Source organism: Podarcis vaucheri, assembly GCF_965113315.1.
Source record: "Podarcis vaucheri genome assembly, chromosome: 9".
Classification (NCBI taxonomy): Eukaryota; Metazoa; Chordata; class Lepidosauria; order Squamata; family Lacertidae; genus Podarcis; species Podarcis vaucheri.
In genome coordinates, this window is record NC_138767.1 from 73,576,895 (window position 1) to 73,593,783 (window position 16,889).

General features: G+C 40.0%; 1 protein-coding gene across 6 annotated transcripts in view; it reads right to left on the reverse strand.

Annotated features, from left to right (window-relative positions):
- The window catches only part of SLIT2 (slit guidance ligand 2), a 242,582-nt gene that overhangs the window by 200,085 nt on the left and 25,608 nt on the right, over window positions 1-16,889 (reverse strand). The window lies entirely within an intron of this gene.

Below are 16,889 nucleotides of genomic sequence, written 5' to 3' on the forward strand. Positions count from 1 at the left end.
ACAATTAGGAAATGCAGTATTGAAATGTGTGTCACCATTGTTTTCATCTCAGCCAGAAATTTCAAAATTTATAGGTTGCTGTTTTTGTCTAAGCAGGTGTTAATCAAAGAGTCAACGCACGAAATTTATGGCCCTAACACTGCTGCTTCTGAAATTGATACCTATTTGGTCGATTCAACAGACTGAAATCAATTTGCAAGTTCAATATTATTTAAAATGGTTTGTGGCCACTGTGAATATCCTTTGAATATTTCAATAGGATTTTTGCCTTATTCAGCAGCATTCCAGTTCACCTCTAAAAATATTTTTTTCTAAAAAGCTAACAATGACAAATACAAAACCTCTTAAGTTCTCTCCCTTCACTGTGATTGTAGCGTAGAGCTTGGGTTGCTGCCATTATCATAACTCCCTCTGGACCAGTAACAGCAGACACTCATCAACATCAAGTCATTATTCCATTTTTCCCTTCATAGCACTGTGTATTAAGAAATTCCCCTGTGTTCAAATACCAACTAGGCTTTATTTCACAGTATCAATTATGCATAAAACATTAGAGTAAATAGTTATTTATATATTTCTGTTCCAGGCAGTAGCAACAGTCCCATACATCTTTTTGCAGTTCACACTTGGTGAAATTAGCTGGCATTTTCATGATCAAAGCACTGCTTATTTTCCATCTTCCATACAAAACATTAGCCACTGGATTACTAAAACATTCTACAGATCACACATTTTAAAAGTCTTTACAAAAGCCTGTGTTATCCAAATGTCAGCAAGCTGCAATGAAAACTGGCCAAATAGGATACTGCAGCACGAGCATGAGAATTTGGGCTTTGCAATTCTTTCCTTACTTAAGCATGAAAATTCAGATTATTAGCAACTACTTGGTTTAGGCCTATTGCATTCCCAAAATTTGTTTTAGTGTTTCAAATGGAACATTGGACTTTTAGGCACACATATACTCAGTCTTTTTAAATTTATTTTTAGAGGGGGGGAAAGGTACAACTCACCATGAAGTTGTACCACACTTTTAAAATATTGGGAGGAGGTGCCTGTACTGTGTAGCCTTTAGTACCCCCCCCAAAGAACTGTGTATATTTTTAATACCTCCCCAGCTTACACTCAAGTAGGATGTTCCTTCTTCAGTTTCCTCCATTATACAGGAGTTGGGTGGGGTATTCTAAAATGAAGAGGTACAAATGAAACGAAAACATGGTGTCTGTAAGAACAAACACCAAAATCCTATATACAACTTCCCATTTCTGCTTCTGCTGAATTCAACTAGTTTATAACACATGGACAGTTCATGCATGATAAATTTGTTGCTTGTTTTCACCAAACAATTCATCCTGTATACAGAATCTGTGTGTTTGTTTGCACAATAATAAACTGTGGGGGGAAATGCAAACAAATGGCTGCTTTGTATTTTAGCTTGCATCTACATTCCGCCCAACTCACTCTGATGTTTCTCAGTGTAATCCCACATGGAAGGAGGATTGCTTGGAGAAAACAAGCTGTTGATGTGCGAATCAGCCTTTGGTGTTGGTCTCATATTGTATTTTTATTCTCTTAAGTATTATACGTATCGCTTTAGAACTGAATCCTAAAATTTCTGGCCAGCCTGTGAACTTCAGAAACACATGGGATCCTTCCCTCCTCCAAACTGCCATTTAATGCGGACTTAGAACCAATGCTGTGGTCTAAACCACAGAGCCTAGGGCTTGCCAATCATAAGGTCAGTGGTTCGAATCCCCACGATGGGGTGAGCTCCCATTCTCGGTCCCTGCTCCTGCCAACCTAGCAGTTCGAAAGCACGTCAAAGTATATGTAGATAAATAGGTACCGCTCTGGTGGGAAGATAAACGGCGTTTCCGTGTGCTACTCTGGTTCGCCAGAAGCAACTTAGTCATGCTGGCCACATGACCCGAAAGCTGTCTGTGGACAAACGCCAGCTCCCTTGGCCATTAAAGTGAGATGAGCGTCGCAACCCCAGAGTCGTCCTGACTTAACGGTCAGGGGTCCCTTTACCTTTAGGACCCTTAATAATTTTGTAACTTGAAACACCCCGGCAAAATTATTTGCTCAGAAACACTTTTACCAACACTGCTCAACATCTCTTTAGAAACATGCAATGTCAGAACACCACAAATTTTAAGGGTTGGAACATTCTGGTTTATAAAGTTTGGGAATCAGAAGTACGTAAGAAGGAGGGAACAAACAAAAAAAAAGGTGCAGCTCAATTCTTGCATGTAGTGATCTAAATTAGGTAACTGTGAAATTTGTTCACAAATGTTTTACTATGCCAGTTTGTGTGTGCACTATGCAGAAGGCATAGGGAAAGTGTATATTAAAGTTCACATTTATTACCAATAATAATCCTTCCCAACGTAGCTAGAAAGTTGGGCCCTGTCATCAAAATGCTTGCAATATGAATATAAGCAGAACAAAATATAAAATAATTAAAAACTGAGAAGAGAACAAAAATTATGAAAGTAAAGCTATGGCAACAGAATTATAATCTAATTTAAATAGGCGATCGTAATACTGTATTAAGAAAAGAGAACTGATAATATGCAGAAAAGAGGCTGAAGAAAAGACCTGAGGTTCTAAGACCAAATAAGTTATTTTAGAGGTTGAAAAGAAAAACCGTAAAGGTCATATCACACAATCAGGTTTACGACATGATAACCAACTACAATATGGGGGGGGAGGGGAATTGACAATGCAAGGACTATTGCACAAAAGCCTTACCATATTCAAGTGATACCATATCTATGTCAATCGGCCCCACGGCTCTTCCAATTAAAAGGCTTTGATCGCCTATCCTTTAATGCTGAAATATGAATTCATGTGGAGAGAAAAAACACTTGAGAAACCAAACAGAAGGCATGAACACTGAAAACGGTGCTGAAGGCACAAGAGAAGAGTGACTAGATTTGGCATGAACAAAGTAAACTGCAGAAGATGAAATGCCAAGTTTAATTCACACAGAATATCACTGCTCAGAAACTTGGCATTAGAGGGAGCATACTGTCAGTTCCCTACCAGCACTTAACACATAAGGCATAACACACAGGACTACGACACTGTATAGTTTTCCTTCCTTCAAGGCAACATTTCATTTATTCAAATCTCACTTCAGTAATTGAACTTACACACAGCAACAACACAGTAATGCCTTTGGCAACAGTTCCACAATTGCTTCCCCTGTTCTTCTCTCTATCTAAAAGCAAACGCAGCCCTGATACTGATGTCATGCTTCGGAGAAATAAATGTTCCTCACTTAATTCTGCATGCAATTTCACTATAATGAGTAAACTGAATGCTCTCTATAAGATTTTAAAAGCTTCTTGAAGCTAGCAGATATTCCAGTCTGCTTGTTTTGCAACACCCCTTGATGACCAATGACCAGTTCCTGGTATGACACAACATAACAAGAATTAGGTGTGGATGAGAACTAGTGTTCCCAATTACAAAACCTGGCAATGTAAAGATAAGAAAGGAGAAAGTAAGGAACAAATGACCTTAAAACTGGGTCACACGTCTTCTGGGGTCATGCTCCCTGTGAGTCACATGACCTGGATGAGATCACGGCCCAGGAAAAAGTGTTTTTTTCCAAGGCGAGGTTGCCTGAGATCACAGCGCACAAAATGGGTGGTGTGCTCTCATGCCAAAAACCAGGATGTTCCTGTTTTCCTGAGGCAGTTGAGGGTTACGCCTTCTCACGTGGTATGGCATTTATAGTGATTAAAAGAATAAGCTGGCATGCCCCAAGTTCTCTGGATAGCTCCAGAAAACCTCCACTACTATCTCAATCTGCTATAAACAGAAAAAAGAAAGAGCACTAGGTTACACTGTCATCATAAAAATTACTAAAAGTAGCTTTGAGGAGACTTTAATGAATTAGTCAAATGAACATACAGTGATACCTCGGGTTGAATGTGCTTCAGGTTCAGGTTGCGCTCCATGGCAACCCAAAAGTAAGAGAGCGCCTTACTTCTGGGTTTCGCTGCTCGCGCATGCGCAGATGCTCAAAATGACGTCACGTGCATGCACGGAAGCAGCAAAACGTGACCTGCAGAGACGCGCCGTCGCATCTTACGTTCCATTCAGGATGCGAATGGGGCTCCGGAACGGATCCCGTTCGCATTCTGAGGTACCACTGTGCAAATATGTGGAGGGAGAAGTCCAGGATCATGTCTACTGGCCCCACCCTGACCTCCAAGATATTCTTTGCTCAGGCGCCAGAAGCTGCAGCTTGCAAAAACAGCAGGTGCAAGAATATAAGGAGCTGCCTTACACAAAGAGAGTCTCTATCTCCAGCCACACCAGTATTGTCTACTCTGGCAGGCACAGCTCTCAGGAAGAAGTATTTCACATCCCTACAGTCTGATCACTTTAACAAGGTAGTGCAAAGAATTGAACTCTACCACTGAGCTACATCCTTCCTGGGGGGCAGGGATGGGTGTATATGCACAGGCATCTGTGCAAGCACAACACAGAACATAGGGTGGTTGAATGGGTGAATGGGCAAGATCCCATTTCCCATCCTCACATTTATTCGTATGTGTGACGTTCAGTTAAATCATATTCAAAGCAGATCCATTAAAATCAATAGGTCTGTTTGAGGATGACCACAATTGGATTTTTGAATACTTTTATGAATACCTGCACCGGCTTTTATACGCTGTGCCTCCACAGGCAGAAAGACTGATACATACTAAGCTTATGCAAACTAACATGAGGATATGGCAGGAAATGTTCACTCAAAATGAGTGAAGACCCTAATACGATACCTGAATTTGAGTGACAGATAAAACTAGGTTGCAGGCAATCCTTTCCCACTTATGTAGGTAGGGTGTGTGTGTGTGTGTGTGTGTGTGTGTGTGTGTGTGTAAGCTTCTGCATTGTGTATTGATCATTTTGTTCATTGAAAATACATTGATCACTCAAGCATAAAAAAATTACTAGACTTAAAAATGGTCCACTATTTATTCAACCTGCCTGAAGGAATGTGCAAGGTGAATGTATTTTATTGCAGTACAATTTTAAAGTAGGAGCACTAGAATATTTGCTCATGTAATGTGTATGGGTTGCTCGTGCGTAAGTTGCCGCCTCTCCAGGCTTTGTTGCCTTGCTAAACCTTTCAGTCTGGGCAGCCCTTCACTTCGTGGCTGCCTCAGTCGCTAGCAGTATCCGTCAGTGGGCGTTTCTTAAATCTTTTCCAACATAAAAGTTGTTTGACACCCAGTCTCCTCCTACTCTCTCTGCGCGGAAGTCTTCTGCGCAGGGTGGGCGTGGGTAGCGGAGGACCCGTGCTCTCCCTGCTGGTGTCCGGTGAAGAGTCCTGGAGCCCTCTCGCCGATTCCCCCATCAGCCCCTCTATATCCCTGGTGTTGCGCTGATTTGCTTCCCCATCTGCAGAGCTGCCTCTCTCCCTGCTGGGCCCTTCTCCAGCATCATTTGAGAGCCTTCCCTCCGCCTCTAGCTCCGATGTCAGTTCCCTGACACCTCACTAGGTGGGAAAGTATGACACAGTGATCCAACGTAGTTTTTCCCTGGCAAAAGCCCAACTCCTCGGGGCCTGGTAATGCAAATTAGAACATCCACTGGGTAAGGTTTCCCAGAAGATGTTTGGTAGATAGCTTCCCCACTTATGGAGAAGAAGCATACCAGTCTGTAGTTGGATGGTGATCTGTGCTCTCCCTTTTTCTATACTGGAATGATGATTGTGCTTGTCCATGCCTCTGGCATTAGTCCAGCCGTATCTACCCTTGTGAACAGGTCGGCCAGCAAGGGAGCCGACCAGTCGGGTCTAGTGTAAGAACATTGGGTCCTATCCCATCTGGCTTTTCCCTTGCTTTAACTGACCCATTAACGTTTTTATTTCAACTGATGAAACTGGGGGCCACTCGGGGGCATCAATTTGCATAGAATGCTGACAAGCTGTGTTGAAGGAGCTTAGCCAGAACCTATTGAATATAGCAGAGCATACGCAGACTGTCCAGAAGCAGTCAGTTGCAGGCAGGATGATGCAGGAACAAGAGGCTGCTACCAGTAACTTGGTTACGTCCTTATAGGTTTATTATTTACAGCAGACTCATAAGTTACTATATACAGGATACAGACACAGAACCCTCTCACAGAACAAACTCCAAACGAACTCTCAAACACACATACAGTGGTACCTCAGGTTAAGTACTTAATTCGTTCCGGAGGTCCGTACTTAACCTGAAATTGTTCTTAACGTGAAGCACCACTTTAGCTAATGGGGCCTCCTCCTGCTGCCGTGCCACCGGAGCCCGATTTCTGTTCTCATCCTGAAGCAAAGTTCTTAACCTGAAGCACTATTTCTGGGTTAGTGGAGTCTGTAACCTGAAGCGTATGTAACCTGAGGTACCACTGTACTCTGACCAACCAATTAACCAACCAGGAAGGTCATGAGTCATCATGCCTATGTGGAGACCTCTACCAATAGGAGAGTTGTATCCAAGGTCCCATATCTCTAGGCATAATAACTCCCTCTGCTCAGTCTTCTTGGCCTTCAGCCAACTCCTTGATTGCCTCTGTGGGAAACTGCATCAAATTGCACGTAGTCAAAAATCCCAACAAACTGTCCCGCTGGAATGTTCCTTGTGCAAGACACTTGAAAAGCAGTGGTACCAACCACTAGGTGAAACAGGTGGATAGTGTTCTCTGTAACAGTCACACTATGGAATCACATCCCCATCAGAACCCATCTGGTACCAGTTGTTTTTGCAAGTGGATGCGCTTCAATCAAAAGTAGATTTATTTATTTATTTAAAGCAGAAAGGGCAGTAGCTGCCATGTTTCATGGTTCCATAAAATGAAATGTGTTTTTGCATTGGTCTTTCTGTATTTTATTTTCTGCTTTTTCTGTAAACTTGGGAGAAATGTTTAGTCCTAGTACTTCCGTTTTTACAACGGACCTGACCAAAGCTTATTAATCTAAGCCAAATCAGTTAATCAAGCCATCTGTTAATAGATAATTGATCACTGCGGGAAGGGTAATACACAAATGGGATTAAAGCCACCACAAATCTAAAAGAGAAAGAGAGAGAAAATCAGTTCTCATCTCAACTTCTAATCCCTGGGCAAAAATGTTACTTTATTTGTTTTTAAAAATACAATTATCTTTTACCTAAAGCAAACCTAGTGGTAGCTAACCTCCTCCCGCACAGCATACAGGTCTGCTGCTCCAGGGAAGATATCTGATTAGGCACCTTCAACCCCACTGATACAAACTAAAGCAGTCTGGTGTGCCAGCTACTAGCGTGACCTGTTTTGGAAGGCATCTGAAACTGCAGTAAACGGAAGAGGAAGCTATCAATCTCATTGGAGCCACACTTGGGGAGGAGAATGCAAATCTTTCCAAGTCTCATTTTCTTAGGGCTAAACCATGGTTTAGTGTTCAAAACACATCCACTACATATATATTTCAGACTGCAAAATAGAGTAATGCGACATTGATCAATATTTTGTATTGACGTGCATTTTTAAAAGGTACACATGCAGTTTTTGAGAATAGAAACATAGAACAGTTTCATTACTACATTTCATATATTGCCATTTAACACAGATATTAAAGACATATAGGATGCTCATATGACATTGCTTTCATGAAGACACCTCTACTTTAAGGTCTCCCTGCTAGTTTCACATGTGCAGGGAGACAGAAATGGGCTCCGACTTGAACAAGTAGTTCAAGGGGTATTCTGGTGTTGGTATTCTCAATGGGATTTTGAACCTGATAAGTGGTTCTAAGACTGTCAGTGTTTTGCAAGTTTGCAAGTCCATTACAGATAGCAACTCAATTCCAGAGTAGGTGTTTTATTATACAGTACCTTCTTTTATAAGGGACGTGGGTGGTGCTGTGGGTTAAACCACAGAGCCTAGGACTTACCGATCAGAAGGTCGGCGGTTCGAATCCCCACGACGGGGTGAGCTCCCGTTGCTCGGTCCCTGCTCCTGCCCACTTAGCAGTTCAAAAGCACATCAAAGTGCAAGTAGATAAATAGGTTCCGCTCCAGCGGGAAGGTAAACGATGTTTCCATGCGCTGCTCTGGTTTGCCAGAAGCGGCTTAGTCATGCTGGCCACATGACTTGGAAGCTGTACGCTGGCTCCCTCGGCTAGTAAAGCGAGATGAGCACTGCAACCCCCGAGTCTGCCACGGCTGGACCTAATGGTCAAGGGTCCCTTTACCTTTACCTTACCTTCTTTTATATATTGACTCTATTCAAACATCACAGTAAATCCTGGTCATGGAAGCCTAATTATGGACCTGTATAATATTTGAATTTATAAACCACTGTTTGCAGTAGACCAATAATGCTGAATTGGAAGCCGTTGTTTGAATTGGATCTGCAGCCCAGGGTTTGTGCAAAGTGACATACTGTAATTACAGCTTTTCCTCCAACTTCACCACCATAGGAGGAGACAAGCGGCTCTAAACCACAGTTTGTATATGTTTGCAAGCTCCGACTGTGGCTTAAGTTCTGAAATATGGTCAGTGCAAACAATGTTTTGGAATAATCTCTGAATTGAGCTTTTGTTCAGAAAGATTTTTTGGGTGTCTACAATAAAAGCATCATGTTTGGACAGCTACCAGTTTCTCCAAAACAGAAACTGGCTTATATGATGCAAAGCAGAGTTGCATTTTATTGCCAATTTCATTTTATTCTTTGAGATCACAACAGAGGGTAAATACAACAATTTTAGATCTTACTTATCATAAGCCGTTCAGTTTCACATGAATTTCCACCACAGAACTCTTACCCAAGTAAACATGTTTTACATATAAGAATATAGGTTGGTTGATTAACAGGACAGTTGTTTTCATAAAAACTGTTAACGGTTATTCCCATTTTTGCAAGTATTTGTAACTTTTGCACATACATTTCTTGACATTAAAGTGAAAAAAATATTTTTAGGATCATACTGTACTATATTTGAAGCACCCTGTGGTGAAAGATCCAAGTTAAAACTGTCCATCTGTCTTGAAGAAGTTCATAAATGCCTTTTGCAGATGTACTTTTAGGCAGCACGAATGTTTAAGCCTCCACAGAAAAAATAAATGCTGTAAAGAATTTTACAAGTCCTTCCCCCACCCACCCACACTTAGGTGTTAATTAAATGATCATTTAATAGTCAAATGTAAACACAACATTTTCATCTCCTGACAGCACATCCCATTATAAATCCAGGGTAATAAAAGCCTTGGTCTTAATACTCTGAACCTCGTTCCCACAACACTCTAAGATGCCTTGTCATGTCTAAGGTTAAGCATCTAGACACAAAACAAAGATTGCACCACTCAACTTCCAGTTCAATTTTCCCATCGCCCAGTGACCTAGGTAACACTTCGAGCAATAAAGAATAAATTTAATTTCTTCAGCATTTTGTGAGGATTAGGAACAATTGTTGGCCAGCAATGACTTCTTATCCTTGGATTCTTTCAGAGTGTTCCCCCAGTTCTAAAAGGAAATTCTGATAGTTTAAGACAGAGAACAAACAGAACTTTAAATTAGAGGTTTTTTCAATCAGTTGGAACAGTTGGAGGGGAAGCAATCAACTTTCCTTTGAGCGTCTCTCAGCTATTCAGTTACTGCGAACTTTAATCTCTCACTACGATCATGGCTTGCACTTGTATGTCCTTCCATCATTATCCTGTTTTCATTCCTTCTTCCCGCTTTCTGAATTAGTTAATGAAGATTACATGGGTACAAATAGATGAACACATAGCATGAGCTGAGAGTCATGGTACTCAGTTTATAACATTTCTTGCCCCCTTTCTGATAATGGCATTTCCTGACCTTTTGGCATTTTTAATTACTTCCTTCACTGGGATTTCGTTTCCTATATCAAATTTATCAAAACTTTCAAAGTTAACCCTACAAAAAGGACTTGGTGAATTGGATTGTATTAGAGTGACATCTATTTCATTATATCTGGACAGAATGGGCAGTAAACTGCTGTGAAGTTTGCAGCATGTGGTATTTTGCTTTGGAAAACCCATCTCTCTCTCTTTCTCTGTTACACACACACACACACACGCACACACACTTTACTCAGGTTTACTCGGGTCTACAGATATGTTGCAATCATGGGTAGGTTTTAAATAATCCTGTATAACTGGGTGGAAGAACAATTTGAATAAAATCTGCAACCTCAAAGTTAGAAATTAGCATTAAACATTCTTAAGGCAAACTTACAGTTTCAAGCAACAGAGCACAATTCCTTTAAGCAAGGAAACAGCATCGCATGATTTAAGAAAATACTTTTGTTCTTGAATGGAGAAGGATAAATAAATAGAAATATGAGCTAAAGGAGGACAAAATGTACAATAACGTGTGACAAAGTTCACTTGAGGCAAATACTGCATCTGAAACAGTTGGCTTAAAACTTTATTTGTTGCTATGAATAACCATACACACTACATAGGTTATCCAATTCCAATGATTTCATTTGTACTAACATGTGAAATTCTACTTTAGCAGCTAGGACTATCAAGTTTAGGAGGGCAATTCAATCAAAATTTCAAAATAATGATCCCAATAAAGGTCCTTTTGAAAACGCAGCAGAGTCCATGTTGTTTTAGATACCATGTGAAGCACACTTGCACTTCGTAGAACTTGCGGGCTCATTTGTGCAAAAATGTATTATTATATAGGTGCATGGCTTATGTTTAAAACTATTGTTGAAAAAAGATGCTTTGAGCAAGACAAAAATCAGAACCTAACACTTTAATAAATCATCTGCACAGTTGACTTCATTGAATACTATTATGTTGAAATCAAATCATTACATGTGTAGAATAAAGGCCCCAAAAGTCTTCTTTTGCCAGAAAATAAGTGCTTATGATTGGATAAAAGTACTTGTCTTTGAGACTTTTCTACCATTTCACTACAGAGAAGAACACTTGTACCTTATTGCTGGCATTATGAAAATGTTAGTACCTGTGCTGCAGTCTGCAGAAAATGATCACATATTATGGTTTCCATTCTACAAAAAAAAAAAAAAAACACAACCCCACCCACCTTTAATTCACAAAACTGCAATGTTAATTTTAAAAGTGAGAAAATAAAAATCTTCCCAGGCTAAAGTTTATATAGAATGCCAATTTAAGGAGGTTTAGAGATTCATACTAATATTACTAATAATATACTAATATCAGCAAAAACTGAACAACACACTTCAGCTCTGCTGAGTGACAGCCAAGGCCTACCTAGGTCAGCATCCTATTATCAACAACTACCAACAGATGTATCTTGGAAGTCTACAAGCAGACAATGAAGGCAAAAACTAGTCTTTAAGTGCATTACAAAAAGAGTTAACACTTTTTCCAACAGCAGAAACCACCAAGCAATCACATTCCGCAATGCTGTTCATTTTCTTGGCAATTATAGTCCAACCAATCATAATGTTGCTCAATTAAATATCAGTTTTTATTATGATGACGTTTCAAAACACAACAGCGCAGGCTTCTAAAAGCAAGCAAAAGCAAAATTAAGTAGACACCGCTTCAAGTATTTATCAATTTTTCACACACCATCTAACAAGCAGAACATAAAGTTACAATGTTGTCAATGCTCTTCTAATTAAAATCTGTTGCCTTGTTCCCGTGCTTTTTTTCTTTTAAAAAAAATGTTTAGGGGTACTCTCATTTTCCTACGCATATTGAAATACTGCCCCTCAATGAGGCAAAACTTAGATTCACAAAATGTTTAGGGGTATGTGTCCCCCTGTGTCCCCCCTCCAGAAAAAAGCACTGCCTTATTCCAATTTTCATTATTTTTTTCTAATGCTCATCCGTCTTTTAATCCACTTATCACACACATACTGTAAGTTTATCACAATTTACAGGCAACAGTGTTATTATAAACAGAGGCCCTAATCCGCCAACTAATGTCCTATGTCGATCCCCCAATCATTTTTGAAAGGAGGAAGAAACATTAAAACCCACAACTGGGTATTCCTTGTCTATGTTTTAACTGTCCAAGCCACCTGCCTGAACTCTGAAAGTGCTTAATAAGTTTACTCAGATTTAAACTTTGGAGTGGTTTAAACAGCATGCTCATTTAGTCTCACTGAAACAGTGTTGGATATAACTATTTTATAAAGCCAAATCACTAATATTCCCTTTCTGCCCATACGCAGGTTAAGAAGAAGAAAAAAGACACCAACAGGAATGTGTCAAATTTTTCCTCTATACTATGCATTTTGTAGCAATAACATGCGTTCCGTGCTATTTGAATGCAGTACAATTTTTATTCTCACCTCCCTTCAAGGTACTACTATGAAACAGATATTAATGCTGACCGTGCAAACAGAAAAATGTCTCATCTACAAAACATAAGAGCCGTCAGAAGAACTTTCATCTCTTTTGCCTCAAACGGCTTTAGTGTTCCCAGGAATGGGAGTCAGCGGTAGCTATCATGGTAACTCACTAGATGAGTAATGATGTCGATACGACTGGACAACGGTAACCGTAGCAACTGTAACCTGCAATTCCTGCGTAACCATTCTTGGATTCATTGTGGCAGGGGCCAAAGAGGCCAGGAGTAAAATGAAGCAAAGAACTATGGTGTCTGACACATCTAGTACCACACACTTTAATCATAGCTGGCAGAAATTAATTCAGGAGGAATTTTTTCAAGGGTTCCTCATGAAGCTTTGTGCTTTTGTTAGGGGCTACAAGAACCAATGCACTAAATGAATAGTCCAGGGCAACAAGTCAGATTATGTAGAAAACCTTTTCCTTCCATCATTTAAAAAGAAAAAAAAAAGTATTAAGTAAATTTCAGCTTCAGGAAACCCTGATAATATTTAAGTACATTCTTGTATGCTTTTTCCATATTAATCCACGTATAAATTGCAAGTACTTCCACTGTAGGTTTTCTTGATTAGCTACAATTTACCTACCAGGAAGATTGCATCAAAGCATTAACTTTTGCGTGTTTAGGAATACAGTACCTATATAAGTATCTTGGAAAACCACTGAGCTTTGGGTCCAAAATCAGTACCCTGCAGCTAATGGCAATCAATGAACTATAGCCTAACTAGTCAAATTAATCAGTCAAAATCTATTTGTCTCAGATAAGCACTCACTAGGCTGTAATGGTTTTCTGCATAAAAGGTGCTATAGTTAATGCTCTGTGTATTAGGATGTGGGTCACTAGAGACAATGTAGGTCATTCCAAGAAAGAAAAAATACTTGTTGAACCAGAGATACAGACAAACATCAAAATCATTACCTAACTGGTCCTAAAATGGCTGGTTTACTAACTACAGTTCCCTTAAGAAACACATAACAATCTGACATCTCAACAGTATTTTTTTAAAAATACTGCCACCAGTAGCTGACCTGCTGCAGACTTTACTGGGAACATGATTTTTCATACTTAAACTAGGTGAAAAACACAAAGAAACTTTCTACAACCAATGAGACAAAGTATTTGGACAGGAAAAAAATATCAGGTATTGTCTCTTGAATATTCAACCTATCACTTTTCGTTACTTACACGTCCCATCTGTCATCAAGTGCTTGTAATTTTACGATGCTGCCCTGTAGCTTATTGTAGAGTTGATATTATTTTACAGAGTTCTGTTAATGGACTGGATAAATGGTAATGCTATTTAAACTAGCCTCCTGCTCCAAACACAGCTGCAACTGTACTTCTATTTCTGAACAAACATCTTGACCTGAACACGCCGCTCGCTCTCAACTCAGCCAAAGAGAAATTGGAGCAGACAGCAAAGGAAAGGAAAGCTGGCCGCTGGCAGCATCCAACCGTGTCTAATATTTCATATATGGAGTGTGCCCTCTTTGTGTTGCACTATGCAACAAGCATATATGCTTCCTTGCCTATCACATGATTCACTTAACTTTGGTTGTCAGGTGATCATTAGAAGTGCATTGACATGTTTTAAAAGATTAAAAAATACCGTGGTACTTCGGGTTAAGTACTTAATTCGTTCCGGAGGTCTGTACTTAACCTGAAACGGTTCTTAACCTGAAGCAACACTTTAGCTAATGGGGCCTCTTGCTGCTGCCACACCGCCAGAGCACGATTTCTGTTCTCAACCTGAAGCAAAGTTCTTAACCTGAAGCACTATTTCTGGGTTAGCAGAGTCTGTAACCTGAAGCGTATGTAACCTGAAGCATATGTAACCCGAGGTACCACTGTAAACGTAATACAACAGGAGATAAGTACTAACTAACTAACTAAAGCTGGCACCACTGTGGCAATCTGCACATGAGCTAAAATGTTAAAAAGGCGCTCTAGTAACAGCATTTAACCTGAAGAAACATGTGATTCGAGCTATAGGTAAAGCACCCCATTATATTTACCATGCTGTTCTAATACACATTATAACTAGATACAAATACACTGTCACACAAAGACACATTGTTTGATCAACAATAATCCCAAAACATCAGGAATGTTATACTATCTGTTGCAGTACACTGTTGTGGCACCCCACATTTATGAGACTGTAATTATGTATTACTTTCTCACATACTTGCACCCCAACCAAGCTATTCCCCCCTCCGCTATTTATGATTATTTGATACTACCCAAAGGTTCTCTGAATTGTGAAATATAATTAGTAGTTATAGCATCCCTCTCTACTGTTCCAATAGAGATTTACTTAAAGATTATTTTACAGAAGCAGAAAGTTCTATACATAAGTGGCACAAATTGTTACCTTACAATACCTCTGTGCCTATTTCAGAGTATAATCAGAAGCATGTATGTTACACTAGCATTGCCAGTGAAAATAATCATACCACTGGAATTCAATGTGAGTGGAACCACAGATTTTACGTAAGCCTCCCACAAAAGAGACCAAATGAATGCTTGCACCAAACAAATTCCATTGACTTCAATCACCATGGATCAGTGTACGCTATTCAAATGCCACATTCAACAACCTGATAAGAAAGTTGTCGGAAGTTCAAGAACCAAGCTTAATTTATGTGAATCAGAAAGAAACAGATGCGATAATTTAGTATAAACTTTTAAGCTTTAGTTCCTTAACAAAAAAAAACCCGAAACAATCTTTGCGAAAGGAAGTGGAAAGCATCTTGTGATGCGGCGCATACCAGGCTCTCAAAGCAAACATTATTTTATTGAGATTTACATAGCCCACTTCAAAGCAGCTGATGGGCTTTATCTTTTTTTTTAATGTGTACTAGCAGTCAGAGGAAAGGTTAAGGACCCCGACAGTTAAGCCCAGTCACGAACGACTCTGGGGTTGCAGCGTTCATCTCACTTTACTGGCCGAGGCAGCCGACGTCTGTCCGCAGGCAGTTTTTCTGGGTCATGTGGCCAGCATGACTAAGCCGCCTCTGGCGAACCAGAGCAGCACACGGAAACGCTGTTTACCTTCCCGCCGGAGTGGTACCTATTATCTACTTGCACTTTGACGTGCTTTTGAACTGCTAGGTTGGCAGGGACCGAGCAACAGGAGCTCACCCCATTGAGGGGATTCGAACCGCCAACCTTCTGATCAGCAAGCCCTAGGCTTAGTGGTTTAGACCACAGCACCACCTGCATTCCCTGCTTGTACCTGTAGATCACAATAATTTTTTGAGAAAACTCCAAGGCCTGAGCGAAATAATTTTTAAAAATACAAGTTCTCAGTAATGATTTAAGCCCTTTTCTGTAATACTGAAGCATCTATTTGATTTTTTAAAATTATCAGGCTTCCCTTTAAAATACTGTTAGAACATGTAGGTACTTTTTAACATAGTATCTACTCCATATTAATCTTGAGATACTATCTATCAAAACATCAAAATGTATCTAATGTATAGGTTGACTGTTTGTAAACCTTATTCCAGGTTTGCCCCTAAGGTTTACAATGTTAATAATTTATTCTGCCAAGGCTTTAAAGAGACTAGCCAGGATTCAAGGATTCTTTGGGCAAGCATATCCCAGTGTGATTCTTTCTGTCTTGCTTTGTTTTGCTCATTTTCTTTGAACAGAAGAGCCCATGCCATCATCACAAACTGCTTTTGAGAAGTCCTTCATTTTCAAAAGCGATTTACTACTCTGCAAGACTTGGATCTCAAATGAGATTCCAAGCCCAAAGCACTAACTGTGCATCTATTTGGGTCCCAGTCTTTGTAATTAAGGGAGAGACTATGACAAAACACAACACACTTGGCATCAAAGGTCTTTAACAGCTCACTACTCTGATTTTAAAATTCTTCTAGTGTGTGCCATACTACTGAAGAAGAAGAAGAAAGCAAACTGGAAGGAGCAAAGATCACCAGTGTTGAAGCAATGATTCTTCAACATCAACTTCGTTGGACTGGTCATGTTGTGTGGATGCCTGATTATCATCTTCCAAAGCAACTACTGTATTCTGAACTTACAAATGGAAAGCATAATGCTGGTGGTCAACAAAAGAGGGGCAAATCTAAAAAAATGTAGTATAAACACTGACAAGTGGGAAACACTGGCCTGAGAGCGCTCCAGTTGGAGAACAGCCTTTACCAAAGGTGTCATGGGCTTTGAAGACACTCGAACTCAGGACGCAAGGGAGAAATGTCCTAAGAGGAAGGCACGCTTGGCAAATCCACACCGTGATCAACTCCTGCCCAGAAACCAATGACCCCCTGTGGAAGGACGTGTGGATCCAGAATTGGCCTCCACTGTCACTGACGGACCATCTTACTCAAAATAATCACCAAATAAGAAGAAGACAAGAGAACAATTAAATCCCACAAGTCAGGAATCAAAATTACAGACCACAATAATGTCAACACTCTTCAAATAGTTATTTAGTTTTGGGTTCTTTAAGCGATTTCATTTCAATATTGTTATAAACAAAGAGGGGGAGGGGAGATATTCCAAGC